General features: G+C 36.7%; 1 protein-coding gene across 1 annotated transcript in view; it reads left to right on the forward strand.

Annotated features, from left to right (window-relative positions):
* The window catches only part of LOC124227108 (uncharacterized), a 444749-nt gene that overhangs the window by 88588 nt on the left and 338931 nt on the right, over positions 1 to 17230 (forward strand). The window lies entirely within an intron of this gene.

Genomic DNA, 17230 nt, shown 5'->3' on the forward strand with positions numbered 1-17230 from the left:
AGCTATCCTCAGCCTGTGGCCTAACATCCTGATTCTACCATCACTTTTAATTAATTAAACAAACATTCTTAGGAATCATTAGGAATCTACTACAGGTTAGGCACTCTGTTGAAGACGCAGAGGTGAAAAACGTTTTCTTTGTCTTCAAAGGTCTTCTGAGCAAACAAATTATTGCTAAAATCATGGTTCCAAAAAAGCGAAAACAGTAGTGGAACAAAAGAGAAATTTGCCATCTTTGTTTAGAAAATGGTTCAGAGATGATTTATAGAAAAGGAGATCTTTGAATTGGGTCTTAAAGGATGAATGAAGGAAATTCAGATCGAGGGGGGAAAGGACATTTCCAGAAGAGGAAATAGCATACACAGGCAAGAGTTCAAAGACTGTATAGTTTGTTATTGCTGCTGTCCATGGGACTGTATTGGGAGATTAGGGTGGAAACATAGATAAGGATCAGATCAAAAAGAGCTTCTTACACATGCTAAATGTTTTTAATTTTCCCTCAATAAAACTTTAAAATTAAAATTAATTATAGTAGCATTATAAAATATTGTAATAAATAAATACATGCACACGATTGCAAAATCAAATAGTAAGAAAGACTTAAGATGAAAAACCTTTCTTAAGCCCAGTCTCACTTTGTAGAGTCACACATTTTAGATGCAACTCTTGCGGTCAATTAGCTCTCCTGTAATTTTTTTTAAATTTCTAAATGATATCTTTATTGTGCAATATTTTATATGTAAGTTTATTTTAAAAGTTGAAAAGTGACATTTTTATGATTAGGTAATTCTGTCCTAGGATAACATTTTTCTATTTTTTTATAGCTTTTTGTCTTTTCTGCAGTTTCGACTTGCTTTTATTTTTTCTTGCATTTTCAGCCTTTGGTGTATCATTATGTTTTTTTCTAATATTGAAATTTACTGTCTATTTAGTCTATGGACTCCCCTTTTTTGTAGGATTCTGGGCACTCTGTCCTCATATTCAAATCTGGTCTGATTGTTCTCTAGATCTGCAGTGCAGCTGATATTTTGAGACTTTACCGATGGCTCTGATTATATTATTTGTTGTCTTCTTTCTTAGATTATTTTTCTGTTTGGCTGGTGCACATCCTCAAGTTACTTCTAAGAAAGGGTATATGAGCCAGAAAGTGTCTGAAGCCCTGCAAATATTTTTATTTTGCCTTCATACTTGATTGATAGATTGATAAGACTATAGAGTTCTAGGTTGTGAATCATATAGTCTTAGAATTTTGAAGCCAAAATGCCATTGTCTTTCAAGATCTAGTGCTGCTAAAGCAACATGTGATGCCAGTCTATTATCTCATTTGTACGTGGCCTGAGCTTTTAAGATCTTCTCATTACTGTTGAAATTTCCAAATGACATGTCTGGGTATGGATTTTTCATGCATGCATTCATTCATTCATTCATCCTACTAGGGATTTCCTGAGTACTTTTAATTTGAAAACTGTCTCTTCCTTCAGCTTTAGGAAGTTTTCTTTTATTGTTTTTTGAATGAATTTTTCTCTTCATTTTCTCTATTCTTGAAACTCCAGTTAATCTGATATTGTGTTTTCTGGAATGACCCATTTATATTTCTTATCTTTTTCCCAATACTTTCTTCTTCTTTATATTTTCAACATATTTAAGAAGATTTCTTTGACCTATATTCTAATTTATCTATTGGAATATTTTGAGGGGGAGGGGCAATCATCTTTTTAGTTTTTAAGGGCTCTTCAATATTTTGTCTGAAAACAATATGGTTTTCTCTCAAGAAAAATTTCTCCATCAGTAGTATTGAGCAAGGATTGAATCAGGCCCAATAAAAAGTTGGAACAGTCATGAGAAGAAAGTAATAGTCTAAGAAAAGAAAAGAGAAGGAAAAATCAAGGCAATTTCTGTGGAAAGAGTCAAGGAACAACTGTGAAAGTTGCTGAAGATGAGAAATCATAAGATTTTTTTTTTAATTCAGCTTTTGGACACATATCAACTAAGTTCTTACAATTATCAGTACTGTTTTAGGCTTGGTGAGCCTGACAGACAAGGTTTTTGCTTTCATGGATCTAATATTCTAAGGGCAAGTGATATAGAAGATAAAGTAAAAGTAAATAATAAAAAAATGATTAGGTGTCAGTGCACGTTCATGAATTGTAACAAATGTCCCCCTCTGGTGGGGGATGTTGATGTGGGGGAGGCAGTATGTTTGTGGGGATAGAGGCTATATGGGAAATCTCTGTACCTTCCTCTTAATTTTGCTGTGAACCTAAAATGGCTCCAAAAAACTACATCTTTAGAAGTAATAATAAAGGAAACCAAAAACAAAATAATAAACCAATAAAATAAAGGAATTTCAAGTAAGTGCTATGAGAAAAAGAAAAGGGGTGAGTGTGATAAAGTGTCTTGAGAGCACTTTAGTTTGAAGTGTCAAAGACAGCCTTGACGGGAAGTGAGCTCTGAGTTGGGACCTGGATGATGAGGAGTCAAGCATGGGGAGATCTGAGAGAAGAGCATCTATTGCAGAGGAATCAACAGGTTCAAGGCTCTGAATCAGGAGAGAACTTGCCATGGTTAAGAAAAGAAGGAAGGCTGGGGTGGAGGGCAAAGGAAAAGAGTGGTGGGAGGGAGTAAATAATAGCTAGAGCAAATGCATGCGATAGGAGGCCATTATGGGATGCTTTGGTTCTCCTGTGCATCTTGCACACAATTTAATCTGATTTACTTAAGCTTTTAAAGTTATATCATTAACCTAGCCTTTTGTCAGTGTTCTAAAAATGTCTCATTTGTTTTAAAGCATTTTTCATTTGATCTTGGATATCTCTTATTTCTTGCACTCATCTTTGCTGCTGCTGGTTTGTTGTTTTGTTGTTTGCTATTGTTTCCTGTTGGGTTTAGAAGGGAAGAGTTTCCACTTGGACTCACAGAGATGCCCGTCCTCAGTTACCATACTCATGGCAATAGTTCCAGTTCTCTCGGCTTTCTTTTTTAAGATTTTATTTTTCCCTTTTTATCCCCAAAGCCCCCGGGTACATAGTTGCATATTCTTCGCTGTGGGTCCTTCTAGTTGTGACATGTGGGACGCTGCCTCAGCGTGGTTTGATGAGCAGTGCCATGTCCGCACCCAGGATTCGAACCAACGAAACACTGGGCCGCCTGCAGTGGAGCGCGCGAACTTAACCACTCGGCCAAGGGGCCAGCCCCTCTCGGCTTTCTTTTTACAAGTTTCAGAGAAAGAATTTCAAGTTACTTTTAAAAATTTTTTTAAAATTATTTATTTATTAGTATTTTTTAATGTTGCTTTTATTTTGAAATTCTTAAGCCTTTCTTCCTAATTTGAGCTGGTAATATATGGTTTTATCTTTTGCATGTCCTTTTGGGTTTAAAAATTTGGCAAAAAGGTGATGTCTTTCTTTTGGAGTTGTTCTCGAGTGGTTTTCTGGGCCCTTTCTGAATCTGTATTGAAATTGTCTTTCAGTTTGGGAAAATTGCTATTAATTTCATTTCAGATCTCTGTTTTATCTAATATCTCTACTATTAATCATTTGGATCAAATATATCATTGTGGATTATTTAGAGCCACTTTCTCAGTTTCTCTTACATGATTATTACCACTTTTTGTAAATAGTTTTGATGGAGGTGGGTAGTACCAATATGTCGTTAGCATAGCTGATGTGTTGCTCTATTGCATTAGTCCCCCCCCCCACCCCGTTATAGTTCCTAATTAAGTTTAAAATACTATCTAACATTTATTACACTTAAAATGTGTCTTGCTCTGCATTAAGGGCTTAATCGGCATTCTCTCACTTAATTCATATAGTACCCGTCCTTTGATTGTGTTGTATTATTCCCATGTAACAGGGGAAATCGAAGCAGAGCAGAGTTAAATGGCTTGGGCAAGATCACAGAGCCAGAAAGTTGGAAAGCCAAGCTTTGAGTGCAGTGTCTCTCCCTTGTTTCATGGTGTGTGTGTGTGTGTGTGTGTGTCTGTGTTTAAATCACAGTGTGTTCTTTACTTTCACTATCATTATTTTTGTTTAAAAAAATAACTAGGGTGAATTCACCCTAATTTTGTTTGAGACTCTTCTCTTGATGCTGGTGCTCCTGCCTTCATTCAGACCACTCACGCCTGAGCTGCTTGCTTTTTCAGTCTAGATTTCTGTTACGTTCATCTTGTTTCTTGTTTGTTTGTGTATTATGTTGCTTTTTCCTTCATTCTGACCTATATTTTCTTTGGTCTCATTTGGCTTCCTAAAGGTGACCTTCATTCTGGATTATTACATCATTTGCCTCAAAACATTAAGTGATCTTGGAGTGAAAAATAAAAAAAGCAAAATATCCTTGAATATATTGTTGTCACTTATTTCTATATTGATCAGATGCAGTAATACTCAATTTCTGAAGAAAGAGACTGGCGTTGTGTCAGACTCAGTCAGCTCATCCTAAATCTGTGGGATATTTAGCTTGTGACGTAATAATACCGGATTTACCATTATTAGCAAGAAGAAAAGGGAAGCACAAAATGTGACTGTGAACCACTGAATGGTAGTAATTTATTTTCTGAGTTCAAAGATATTGTTCACTTAATCTATGTCTTTGAGTCCTATAGATTTTTTTTTTTCAGAAAAAAAAGATGCCCAGAGTAGCCACATTTGGGAAAGAAAATAAATATGCTTTTTTTGGTTGTTAACTTAGTCTTTTTGTTGGGACTCAAGTAATATTATATGTATTTATTCTTCGGCTTAGCTTAGATTAAGGACATGAGACTTCACCTACAGTGTACCGGTGCAGGCCTGGCACATTTACAATGCCAATTTCATATCACTTTGCACTGGTTTTGGGTTTTCTGTTCATAAAATATAAAGTACATAGAATGTACCTCATTTATGCGTTTCCAAGATTTTGAAACTTTTGTAGCACTTGGCATTTGTTGAAGCATTAGGATAAACACCAACTCAATTAGTTAATAGTGTAAGGGTAATGTAAAATTTATTTAAATTTAAATAAAATTTAAATTTTATTTAAATAAGGTTAACTATTTCTGGAACCAAAGAACGACAGCCTCAAATGAAAAGATGCACAGGATGGTGAATGAAATAATGATAATACAGGTGACTTTGCTTTGTAATAGCATTGTGTGGTGAATGGATGTGTGTGTGTGTGTGTGTGCGTGTGTATGTATGTATGCGTTATTTCAAATTCTGGCCTGACAGGCAAGATATACTAGTTAGACTGGTTCTGAAGTACAAGTATGTCATGGATTTGGTGTTTATGCAATACATAACTTTACCAAAATTGTCTTCAGTAGGTAGTTTGGAATAATAGGATTGGGAGTTAAATTTTGTGTTCCATCACAATTTCTATTAGGTAGATAAAATTTTTTATTTTCCTACAACTTGTTCCTTTTTATTTTTTTGAGTTATGATTGAAGTACAATAAACTACACATCTTTAAAGTTTACAATCTCAGCAGTTTTGCCATATAAACACACCCTTAGAGTCATCATCACAATTAAGATAAACTTTTCTGTCACTGCACAAATTTCTTCTCCATCTCTCCTTCCCCACCAACCCCAGGAAACACTGCCCTGCTTCCCATCACTACAAGTTAGTTTACATGTTCTAGAACTTTATATCAATGGAATCATACAGCATGTGTTCTTTTTTGGCTTGCCTCTTTCACTTAACATAATGATTTTGAGATTCATCCATGTCATTGAGCATATCAATAGTGCCTTCCTTTTTATTGCTGAGTGGTATTCCAGTATTTCAGTAGTAGTAGACCCTATGAATAGGAGCAAAGTATTGTCTGATGCAGTGCTAAAATGTGAGAGGATGACACAAAAAGACCAGGCAGGGTTCTGCTCTGCTATACACAGGGTTGCTAGGAGTCAGAATTGACTCAATGCTACTAACAGGAAAGTATTCCACTGTATGTATATATCATAATTTGGATTTGTTTCCAGTTTTTGGTGATTATAAATAAAGCAGCTCTGAACATTCACATAAAAGTCTTTACGTGGACACATTGTTTTTGTTTGCTTCTCATGGATCAATGACTAGGGCTAGAATGACTGGATCATATGATAGGTGTACGTAAGTTTAACATTTTAAAAAATAATTGAACTGTTTTCTGAAGCGCTTGTCCCATTATACATTCCCGCTAGCACTGTATGAGAGTTCCACTTCCTCCACATCCTTGTCAACACTTGGTGTGGTCAATTTTTTTTTTTTAAAGATTTTTTTTTCCTTTTTCTCCCCAAAGCCCCCCGGTACATAGTTGTATATTCTTCATTGTGGGTCCTTCTAGTTGTGGCATGTGGGATGCTGCCTCAGTGTGGTTTCACAAGCAGTGCCATGTCCGCACCCAGGATTCGAACCAACGAAACACTGGGCCGCCTGCAGCGGAGTACGCAAACTTAACTACTCGGCCACGGGACCAGCCCCGGTGTGGTCAATCTTTTAAATTTTAGCCAATCTGATGCATGTTTAGTGGTATCTCACTGTGGTTTTGATTTGCATTTCCCTGATGACCAATGAAGTCAAACATCTTTTCATGTGCTTATTGACTATTTATATATCTTTTTTTTGCGAAGTGTTTATTCAAATGTGTTTTCCACATTTAAAATTGGATTATCTTCTTGAGTAATAAGAGTTCTTTATATATTCTGGATACAAGTCTGTGTCAGCTGGATGTATTGCCCACATTTTTTCTCGGGCTGTGGTTTGCTTTTATTTTTCTTCATTGTGCTTTCAAAGAGCAAAGTTTTACATTTTGATGAAGTCCAACTCCTCATTTTTATCTTTTCTTTTTCATTATTTTTGTTCTTTCCATATTTACTTATCCCAAAGTCGTAAAGGTTTTCTCCTATATTTTCTTCTAAGAACTTTTATAATGTTAGGTTTTACTTTCAGGTCTGTGGTCTATTTCAAGTTAACTTTTGTGTACATTGTGTGGTAAGAGTCAATGTTCATTTTTTTTCCCAGTGTGGACATCCAGTTCATCTAGTACCATTGTTGAGAAACTTCCATATGCTTATTGAATTGCTTTGGAACCTTTATTGAAAATGAGTCGATCATATATATTCATCACTTTTTTGTTGGTTTTTGTTCCCTCTCTTCCCTTCACTGCACGTCATCAGAGTCATCATCAGGGTCCCTGAGTTCCAGCACCACATTTCATATGTTTGTCATATTTTACATACAAATATTTGAATGACAAAAATTTCTCCTACTATTTACTATCTTCCAAGTGTGTTACCATTCACTGTATGCTTTTGTGTCATCAGGACAGAATCTGGGGTGAATGTTCCATCAGTGGCAGAGATCAAAGGACAGGAAAGTCACAGTCAACTACAAGATAATCATTATTGGTAATAGTTGTTAAGGCAATTCTTTCACACTCAGTGGGACCAGTCTGTTATTGAACTTCTACATCTGAAGGAAGTTTGGAACACTTCTCAGTAACACTATCTAATTCAGGAAAAAGAGAACTCAAAAATCATGCTTCCTCTAAATCTGTAGTGTTCAAAGAGGGGAAGGGCTGGCATTGCCCAGGGAGGCGATGTTAAAGACATTTTTGGTTGTCAACCCTGGCATCTAGTGGGTAGAGGCCGAGGATACTGCAAAATATGCTGCAATACATAGAACAACCTCCCTTCTCTTCCTCACATCAAAGAAGGATCTGGCCCCCAATTTCAATAGTGCTGCTGCTGAGAAACCCTACTCTGAGCATTCAAATGCCTGGATCCAAATCCGACCCAGAAAGTCTTCCTATTCCTCCACCGCCTCTCTCCCTTACGTGATTAGACATGAGATGGCTTCAGGATTTCTTTTGAACTAAATGGCCATCGTTCATGAAAAGATCTGTGTTGTTATTTTCACTTATGACCCTCTGGGGATCATATTTTTCATTTGTTAGCTGCGTGGTTGTGTAAAGAGGACTAGATTTGGGTTAAAAGACATGGACTCCATTCATGCCTCTATCAGTTCCAAGATGCACTTGATTTAAAATGAGAAGACCTAGTTTGCATCCAGATGTCTCTGTCACTGATATGTGTCCTTGGGAAAGCCTCTAAAATTTGCTGAGCTTCAAATGGGAATAATTTAAAATGTTTTAAATTTAAATAATTTAAATATTGAAAGATAATTTTAAAATTGAGCTTTAAAATGGGAATAATCTCACTGTCAGCTGTGAGGACTAAATGAGATAAATCACTACCCATAATACTTTTATAACAACAATATTTCTTATTAATACTTAAAAATGTCCCTGTATGAAACATGTTTACCGGAAGACTCCAATCTTATAAACTTTTAGGTTCTTCCTGTAATTCTGAAGAATACTAGTTTGAGTCAATAAACACTACTCATAAGGTGTTTTTTTGCAATTTTTAAAATTTTTATTTTTTAATTAATTTTGTTTTTTGAGGAAGATTAGCCCTGAGCTAACATCTGCTGCCAATCCTCCTTTTTTTACTGAGGAAGACTGGCCCTGAGCTAACATCCATGCCCATCTTCCTCTACTTTATATGTGAGACACCTGCCACAGCATGGCTTGACAAGCAGTGCGTAGGTCTGCACCCAGGATCCGAACCAGTGAAGCCCAGGCCGCTGAAGCGGAACATGCGAACTTAACTACTATGCCACTGGGCCAGCCCCTGATAAGGTATTTTTTATGTTGAGAAAAAAGGGGTTATTCCTTAACCTATATTAGAATAAAAACTTACAGCTTTCGTAACTTGGAATTCTTTTTATTCATGTATTTCCAAGATTGCTGATATAGGTCAGTGATGAAATAATTCTTAGAAACAGACTAAAACCATTTGCAATGTTTGGCCACTCTGTAGACACTTTTGATTAATTTATTTTGTTCTGGACAGTGTTTCCGCACTTGGGGGCAGTCACTTCACCCCTAACCTAATAAAAACTCTGATCCTGGACTTGAGCTTGGCGATGCTCCTTTGATTTCGTCTTTCCTTCCGACTCTGCACGTTACCCCCCTCTGGCTCCAGTCAGCTAATTCAGGGACTGTGATACCACCAACTAGGTGATCTAACTGGCAACTCTCAAACAATACGTTTGAAAATATTCATTGTAGAGGGTAATAGAAGCTACAGAAACTCAGTGAGATAACGAGCATGATCTGCCACAACTGGTGTGTTTCATGTGGATATGATATTATGTGTCACCAGCTAACCTTTAAATGTTTATTTTTTAAGGTGCTATTATCTGGGGATACAAGGAAACCTGCTACCTGCGTTAGCACTGTAGTGGGGGTGACACTCCACACAGTGGTCTAAGAAATATCCCCACGTGCACTGATTTGGTGTGGGTGCAGAGGCTGGAAATTTGAGAGACTATGGATATCATTCTGGTCCCGTCAGGTCCCCATAGCCCCCTCAACTTGTCTGCTCCTCTTCAGTGTAAGGTCACCTCTCTCAGTGGTCCCCAGCTGTTCACACTACAGATACAAAGACTTGGCAGAGAAATTCTCCCAGATGGGCATAGTGGGCAGTGTGCCAAACATCTCAGAAGTTTCCTTCTACTGCTTTTATACCTTCCTTTCAGGTGACCTCTGGATTATTTTGTTCTCCTTTTTGTTTGTTAGTTAGTTTGTTTGTTTGCTTTATTTAGGTAACATTGGCTTATAACATTCTATAAGTATCAAGTGTACATCATTGTTTTGATTTCTGTATAGACTGCATCGAGTTCACCACCAGAAGTCTAGTTTCCATCCATCACCGTACACATGTTCCTCCTTCGCCCTCCCTCTACCCGCTTCCTCTCTGGCAACCACCAATCTATTCTCTGTATCTGTGTGTTTGTTTGTTTATTGTTGTTGTTGTTGTTTTTTATCTTTCACATATGAGTGAAATCGTATGGTATTTGGCTTTCTCTCTCTGACTTATTTCACTTAGCATAATATACTCAAGGTCTATCCACACTGAAACGGCAAGATTTCATCTTTTTTATGGCTGAGTAGTATTCCATTGTATATAAACCACATCTTCTTTATCCATTCATGTGCTGATGGGCACTTGAGTTGTTTCCAAGTCTGGGCTATTGTGAATAATGCTGCAATAAACAGAATGCATATATCCTTTCAAATTAATGTTTTTGTGTTCTTTGAGTAAATCCCCAAAAGTGGAATAGCTGGATCATATGATACTTCTATTTTTAATTTTTTGAGAAATCTCCATATTGTTTTCCACAGTGGCTGCACCAATTTACATTCCTACCAGCAGTATACAAGGGTTCCCTTTTCTCCACATCCTCTCAAACACTCATTACTTTTCTTTTTACTTTTTATTTATTTTTTCCTTTCTGAGGAAGATTCACCCTGAGCTGACATCCATTGCCAATATTCCTCTTTTTTTTTTACCTTGAGGAAGATTAGCCCCGAGCTAACATCTGTGCCAATCTTCTTCTATTTTTTGTACATGGGTTGCCACCACAGTATAGCTGATGAGTGGTGTAGGTCTGTGCCCAGAATCTGAACCCACGAACCCAGGCCACCGAAGTGGAGCATGCAAACTTAACCACTATGCCACAGGGACAGCCCTTCTTTTCTTTTTAATGGCCATTTTGATGGGAGTGAGGTGATGTCTCATTGTGATTTTGATTTACATTTCCCTAATAAATAGTGATGTTGAACATCTTTTCGTGTGTCTGTTGGCCATCTATATATCTTCTTTGGAAAAATATCTGTCAGATTCTCTTCCCGGTTTTTAATCAGGTTGTTTGTTTTTTATCGTTGACTTGTATAAGTTCTTTATAGATTTTGGATATTAACCCTTTATCAGATATGTAATTTACAAATATCTCCTCCCAATTGGTAGATTGTGTTTTTGTTTTATTGATGGTTTCTTTTGCCATGCAGAAGTTTTTTAGTTTGATGTAGTCCCATTTCTTTCTTTTTTATTTCCCTTGCCTGAGGAGATATATCCAAAAAGATATTGACGGAACCAATGTCAAAGGGCATACTGCCTATGTTTTCCTCTAGGAATTTTATGGTTTCAGGTCTTACATTCAAGTCTTTAATCCAGTTTGAGTTAACTGTTGTGTATGGTGTAAGGTAGTGATCTACTTTCCTTCTTTTGCATGTGGCTGTCCAGTTTTCTCAACACCATGTACTGAAGAGATTTTTCTTTCTCCGTTGTATGTACATGCCCCCTATGTTAAAAATTAGTTATCCATAGTTATATGGTTTTATTTCTGGGCTATCAGTTCTGTTCCATTGATCTGTTTATCTGTTTTTCTGCCACTACTATGCTGTTTTGACTAGTATAGCTTTGTATTATTTTGAAATCAGGGAGTATGATGCCTCCAGGTTTATTCTTTTTTCTGGAGATTGCTTTGGCTATTCAAGGTCTTTTGTTGTTCCATATAAATATTTAGAATTTTTTGTTCTATTTCTGTGAAAAATGTAGTTGGGACTTGGTTAGGAATTGCACTGAGTCTGTAGATTGCTTTAGGTAGTATGGGCATTTTAATTATGTTAATTCTTTAAATCCATGAACATGGAATATCTTTCCATTTCTTTGTGTCTTCTTTGATTTCTTTTGACAACATTTAATAGTTTTCAGTGTACAGGATTTTCACCTCCTTGGCTACATTTATTCGTAGGTAATTTATTCTTTTCGTTGCGATTGTAAATGGGATTGTATTCTTGATTTCTCTTTCTGCTAATTTCATTGTTAGTGTATAGAAACGCAACTGATTTTTCTATGTTGGTTTTGTACTGTGTAACGTTACTGTATTTGCCATTTCTAATAGCTTTTTGGTGGATTCTTTAGGGTTTTCTCTGTATAAAATCATGTCATATGCAAGTAGTGACAGTTTCACTTCTTCCTTTCCAGTTTGGATTCCTTTTATTTCTTTTTCTTGCCTAATTGCTCTGTTTAGGACTTCTAATACTATGTTGAATGAGAGTGGCGACAGTGAGCATCCTTGTCCTGTTCCTGTTCTTAAAGAGAGAGCTTTCAGTTTTTCACCATTGAGTATGATGTTAGCTGTGGGTTTGTCTTATGTTGAGGTGCTTCCCTTCTATACCCATTTTGTTCAGAGTTTTTATGATAAATTGATGCTGAATCTTGTTGAATACTTTGTCTGTATCTATTTAGATGGCATTTTATTTTTAGTCTTCACTTGTTAATGTGGTGTGTTGCATTGATTGATTTGTGGATGTTGAACCATCATTGCATCCCTGGAATAAATCCCACTTGATTGTGGTGTATGATTCTTTTAATATACTGTTGTATTTGATTTACTAATATTTTGTTGAGGATTTTTGCATCTATGTTCATCAGAAACAATGGCCAGTAATTTTCTTTTTTTGTGTTGTCCATGTCTGATTCTGGTATCAGGGTAATGCTGGACTCATAAAATGAGTTAGGAAGCATCCCTTCCTCTTCAATTTTTTGGAAGAGCTTGAGAAGGATAGGTATTAAGTCTTCTTTGAATGTTTGGTAGAATTTAAGGGGGAAGTCGTCTGGCCCTGGACTTTTATTTTTTGAGAGGTTTTTTATTACTGTTTCCAATCTCCTTACTAGTGATTCAGATTCTCTATTTCTTCTTGATTCGGTTTTAAAAGGTTATATGATTCTAAGAATGTATCCATTTCTTCTAGGTTATCTGATTTGTTACATGTAACTTTTCATAGTATTGTTATCCTTTGTCTTTCTGTGGTATCCATTGTAATTTTTCCTCTTTCATTTCTGATTTTATTTATTTGAGCCTTTGCTCTTTTTTTTCTTAGTGAGTTTAGCTAAAGGTTTGTCAATTTCGTTTATCTTTTTATAGAACAAGCTCTTAGTTTCATCTATCTTTTCTATTGTCTTTTTAGTCTCTATTTCATTTATTTCTGCTCTGATTTTTATCATTTGCTTCCTTTTACTGATTTGGGGCTTTGTTTCTTCTTCTTTTTTCCACTTCCTTTAGGTGTAATATTAGATTGTTTATTTGAGAATTTTGTTGATTTTTGAGGTAGGCCTGTATTAGTATAAACTTCCTTTACTACTACTTTTGCTGTATCCCATAGATTTTGATATGTCATATTTTCATTTTCATTTGTCTCCATGTACTTTTTTATTTCTTCTTTGATTTCTTTGTTGACCCGATAGTTGTTCAGTAGCATTTTGTTTAATCTCCATGTATTTGTGACTTTCCAGATTTTTTCTTGTAGGTGATTTCTAGTTCCATACCATTGTCATTGGAAAAGATGCTTGATATTATTTCAGTCTTCTTAAAAATAGTGAGACTTTTTTGTGGCCAAACATGTGATCTATCCTGGAGAATGTTCCATGTGCATTTGAAAAAAAAATGTGTATTCTGCTGCTTTTGGATGGAATGTTGTGTATATATTTATTAAGTCCATCTAATCTAATGTGTCATTTATGACAAATGTTTCATTATTGATCATCTGTCTGAATGATCAAGCCATTAACATAAGTGGGGTGTTAAAGTACCAGCTATTATTGTGTTACTGTCAGTTTATCCTTTTATGTCAGTTAATATTTGCTTTATGTATTTAGGTGCTCCTATGGTAGGCATATAGATATTTACAAGTGTTATATCCTCATGTTGGATTGTTCCCTTTATCATTATTCAATGCCCTTCTTTGTCTCCTGTTACAGTTTTTGTTTTAAAGTCTATTTTGTCTGATATAAGTCGTGCTACTCCAGCTTTCTTTTCATTCCCATTTTCATGGAATATCTTTTTCCATCCCTTCATTTTCAGCCTGTGAGTGCCTTTAGATCTGAAGTGTGTCTCTTATATGCAGCATATATATGGGTCTTTTTTTCTATCCATTTAGCCACCCTATGTCTTTTGATTGGAGCATTTAGTCCATTTACATTTAAAGTAATTATTGATAGGTATGTACTTATTGCCATTTTGTTGCTTTTTTCTGGATGTTTCTGTAGTTCTCTGTTCTTTTCTTCTTTTCTTGCTCTCTTACCTTGTGGTTTGATGACATTCCTTAGGGTTATGTTTAGGTTCCTTTCTCTTTATTTTTTATGTATTTATTATAGGTTTTTGGCTTGTGGTTCACATGAGGTTCATAGATAACAACCTATATATATAATAGTCTACATTAAGTTGATAGTCTCTTAAGTTTGACTTCATAATAAAAACTCTACATTTTTACTCCCCCCTCACATTTTATGTTTTTTGACCTCATATTTTGCCTCTTTTAATTTTATGTATCCCTTGATGTCTTATTGTAGATATAGAGGATTTTAGGACTTTTGTCTTTTGACCTTCATACTAGCGTTATCAGAGTTTGATCCACTACTTTTACTATATATTTACCTTTACTAGTGATATTTTTCTTATTTCTATTGTGGCATTTTCTTTTCCACTCAAAGAAGTCCCTTTAACCTTTCTTTTAAAGTGCGTTTAGTGGTGATGAACTCCCTTAATTTTTGATTCTCTGGAAAACTCTTTATCTCTCCTTTGATTCTTGCCACGTTCTGTATTCTTAGTTGTAGGTTTTTTCCTTTCAGCACTTACAATATATCTTACCACTCCCTTCTAGCCTGTATGGTATCTGCTGAAAAGCTATCTTCCTTATAAGGTTTCCCTTTTATGTAACTTGTTTTTCTCTTACAACTTTTCAGATTCTCCATCTTTAATTTTTGACATTTTAATCATAATGTGTCTTGGTGTGGGCCTCTTTGTGTTCATCTTGTTTGGTGCTGTCTGTGCTTCCTGTGTCTGGATATCTGTTTCCTTCTCCAGGTTAGAGAAGTTTCCAGCTATTATTTCTTCAAAAAAGTCTTCTGTCCGTTAGTCTCTCTCTTCTTTTTCTGCGATGTTTATAATGCAAATATTTGTATGCTTGATGTTGTTTCAGAGGTCCCTTCAACTGTCCTCATTCTTTTTAATTCTTTTTTCTTTTTTCTGTTCAGCTTGAGTGATTTCCCTTATTCTGTCATCCACATCACTGATTTGTTCTGTGTCATCTACTCTGCTATTGATTCTGTCTAGCAAATTTTTCGCTTCAATTATTGTTTTCCTCAGCTTTGATTGGTTCTTTTTTATATTTTCTAATTCTTTGTTAAAGCTGACGTTGTGCTCATCTATTCTTCTCAAAATTCAGTGAACATCCTTGTGACCATTACTTTGTACTCTTTATCACGTAGGTTATCTCTGTTTTGTTAAGTTCTTTTTCTGAGGATTTGCCCTGTTCTTTTATTTGGAACATATTCTTCTGTCCCTCATTTTGCCTACTTCTCTGTACTTATTTCTTAGGATTAAGTAGATCAGCTACATCTCCCAATCTTGGAAACATGGCCTTATGTTGGAGATGCCTCATGGGGTTCAGCAGTATGCTCCTCTCTCATCACTCGTGTCAAATCCTCCCGGGGTGTCCTCTGTGTTAGCTGCATATGCCTTTCTGTCCTTCCAGAGTTTCTGTTGCTGCAGGCATGTGGGTAGGTGGTGCTGGCCTCCAAGTTGAATGGTTGCAAGGCTCAGCCACATTCAGCCACTGGGGGCATGCTATTGGGTGGGGCAGGGCCCCATACTGTTGGCTGTGTGGCCCATGACTGCTTCTAGCTCACTCTTGGGTGGGGAAGGCCTTTGGCACAGGCTGGTTACGTGGCCCAGCAGTGCACAACAAACTTGGTTGCTCTGGTGGGCACGGCAGGCTCCATTTCAGGTGCTTTGGTGGGCAGTGTAGATCCCTTGCATGTCTAGTTGCACAGGCTCATCTGTGAAAGTCTGCCGTGGGCTCACTGGTGGATGGGGCAAGTCCCCGGTGGACTGCCTGTGTTTTCTGGCTGCACTCGATTGCCTCTGGTGCTCTAGTGGACAAGACAGGCTTCTGTGCTAACAGGCTAGAGGAAAGATTCCAAAACGGTGCCTGCCAGTGTCTGTATCACGACAGCTAAACTAGGTCACAGAAATGGCTGCCACAAGTATCTCAGTCCCTGAGGAGGGACCTCCCTGGGATTGGCTGCAAGCTTAGTAAGTGAGTCTGTTTGACCAATGGACTATACACTTTTCTATTGAGGATTTTTGTACTGGTTTCCAGATTGAGTGAGTCTGTGCATGGGCCCTTTAAGAGCAGGTTTTCCTTTCCCTGAAGTTCTATAGTTTTCCTACGTGTATTCCCCATTGGTTTTCAAAGCCAGGTGTTTTGGGGTCTCATCTCTCTTCTCCTGAATCTAAGGGCTGGGGTGCCTAATGTGGAGCTTGAATCCCTCACTCATCTGCAAAAAGCTCCATACGTCTGAGATCCTCCCAACTATGAAGCGTCATTGCTAGGTCTGGTTTTTCCCTCAACAGGACGATATCTCTGCCTCCCTCTCTGTTGTCCCTTGTGGTGGAGTTTCTTTTCATCCAGTTTCCAGATCTCTCTCAGAGGAAATTATTCCACAAGTAGTGGGAGGTTTGTTGTGTCTGTGGGAGGAGGCAAGCTCAGGATCCTCCTACGCCACCATCTTCCAACACTCTCCTTGTTGTCCTTTTCTTCATCTCAGTCAATGAGTCGCCTTCTCAGTAGGACACAACAGAACCTTAAGAAAGGAAATAAAGAGTTTTGTTTGTTGTAGTTCTTAATTACCTCATAGGATAATGCAACATATTTATTGCCATTGAATAGGTATTTCTTTTATTTAAATTCAATAAACAATTCATTTGCAAACCTCACTGTGGGTGCACTAGAAACCAGTTCTTATTTGTCTTTCACATTGCAGCATGGTTTTAATCGTAGGTAAACTGTGTGTGAGTGCCTATGTGCTTGTGCATATGAGTGTGTAAAAACAAGGTAGACTATGAGAGGAAGCTGATAATGGAAAGAACTCTGGATTTGGAATCAGAAAATCTAGGTGTGTGCTAAGACTTGGTTTTACTTTTTCCTAACTCTGTAAACTGGAAAGTATCTTTGGGCTTTCATTTCTTTGTCAAAAATTTAAACATATTTACTGACTATCTTCTATGTGTCAAACATACAATGTGGTAACAGTCATAATGTTTTTCCCACCGGCATCATTGACTTGTTAAAACAATGAATGAGATGCGATATGTTAGCAACACTTGTAATCTCTAGGAAGTTTTCTAACTGACATGATTATATGGCAAGGATGAATAGTAATGCAAATTATGTGCTACAGAATTCAAAGGCACAAACACAAATGGAGATACATACTATGTGCTACAGGAATTTGAATGAACTAATGAGGTAGGATTTTCTGGAGGAGCGGAAGCTGTTCTAGATATTGAAGGATGGCTAG

Source organism: Equus quagga, chromosome 15, assembly GCF_021613505.1.
Source record: "Equus quagga isolate Etosha38 chromosome 15, UCLA_HA_Equagga_1.0, whole genome shotgun sequence".
Classification (NCBI taxonomy): Eukaryota; Metazoa; Chordata; class Mammalia; order Perissodactyla; family Equidae; genus Equus; species Equus quagga.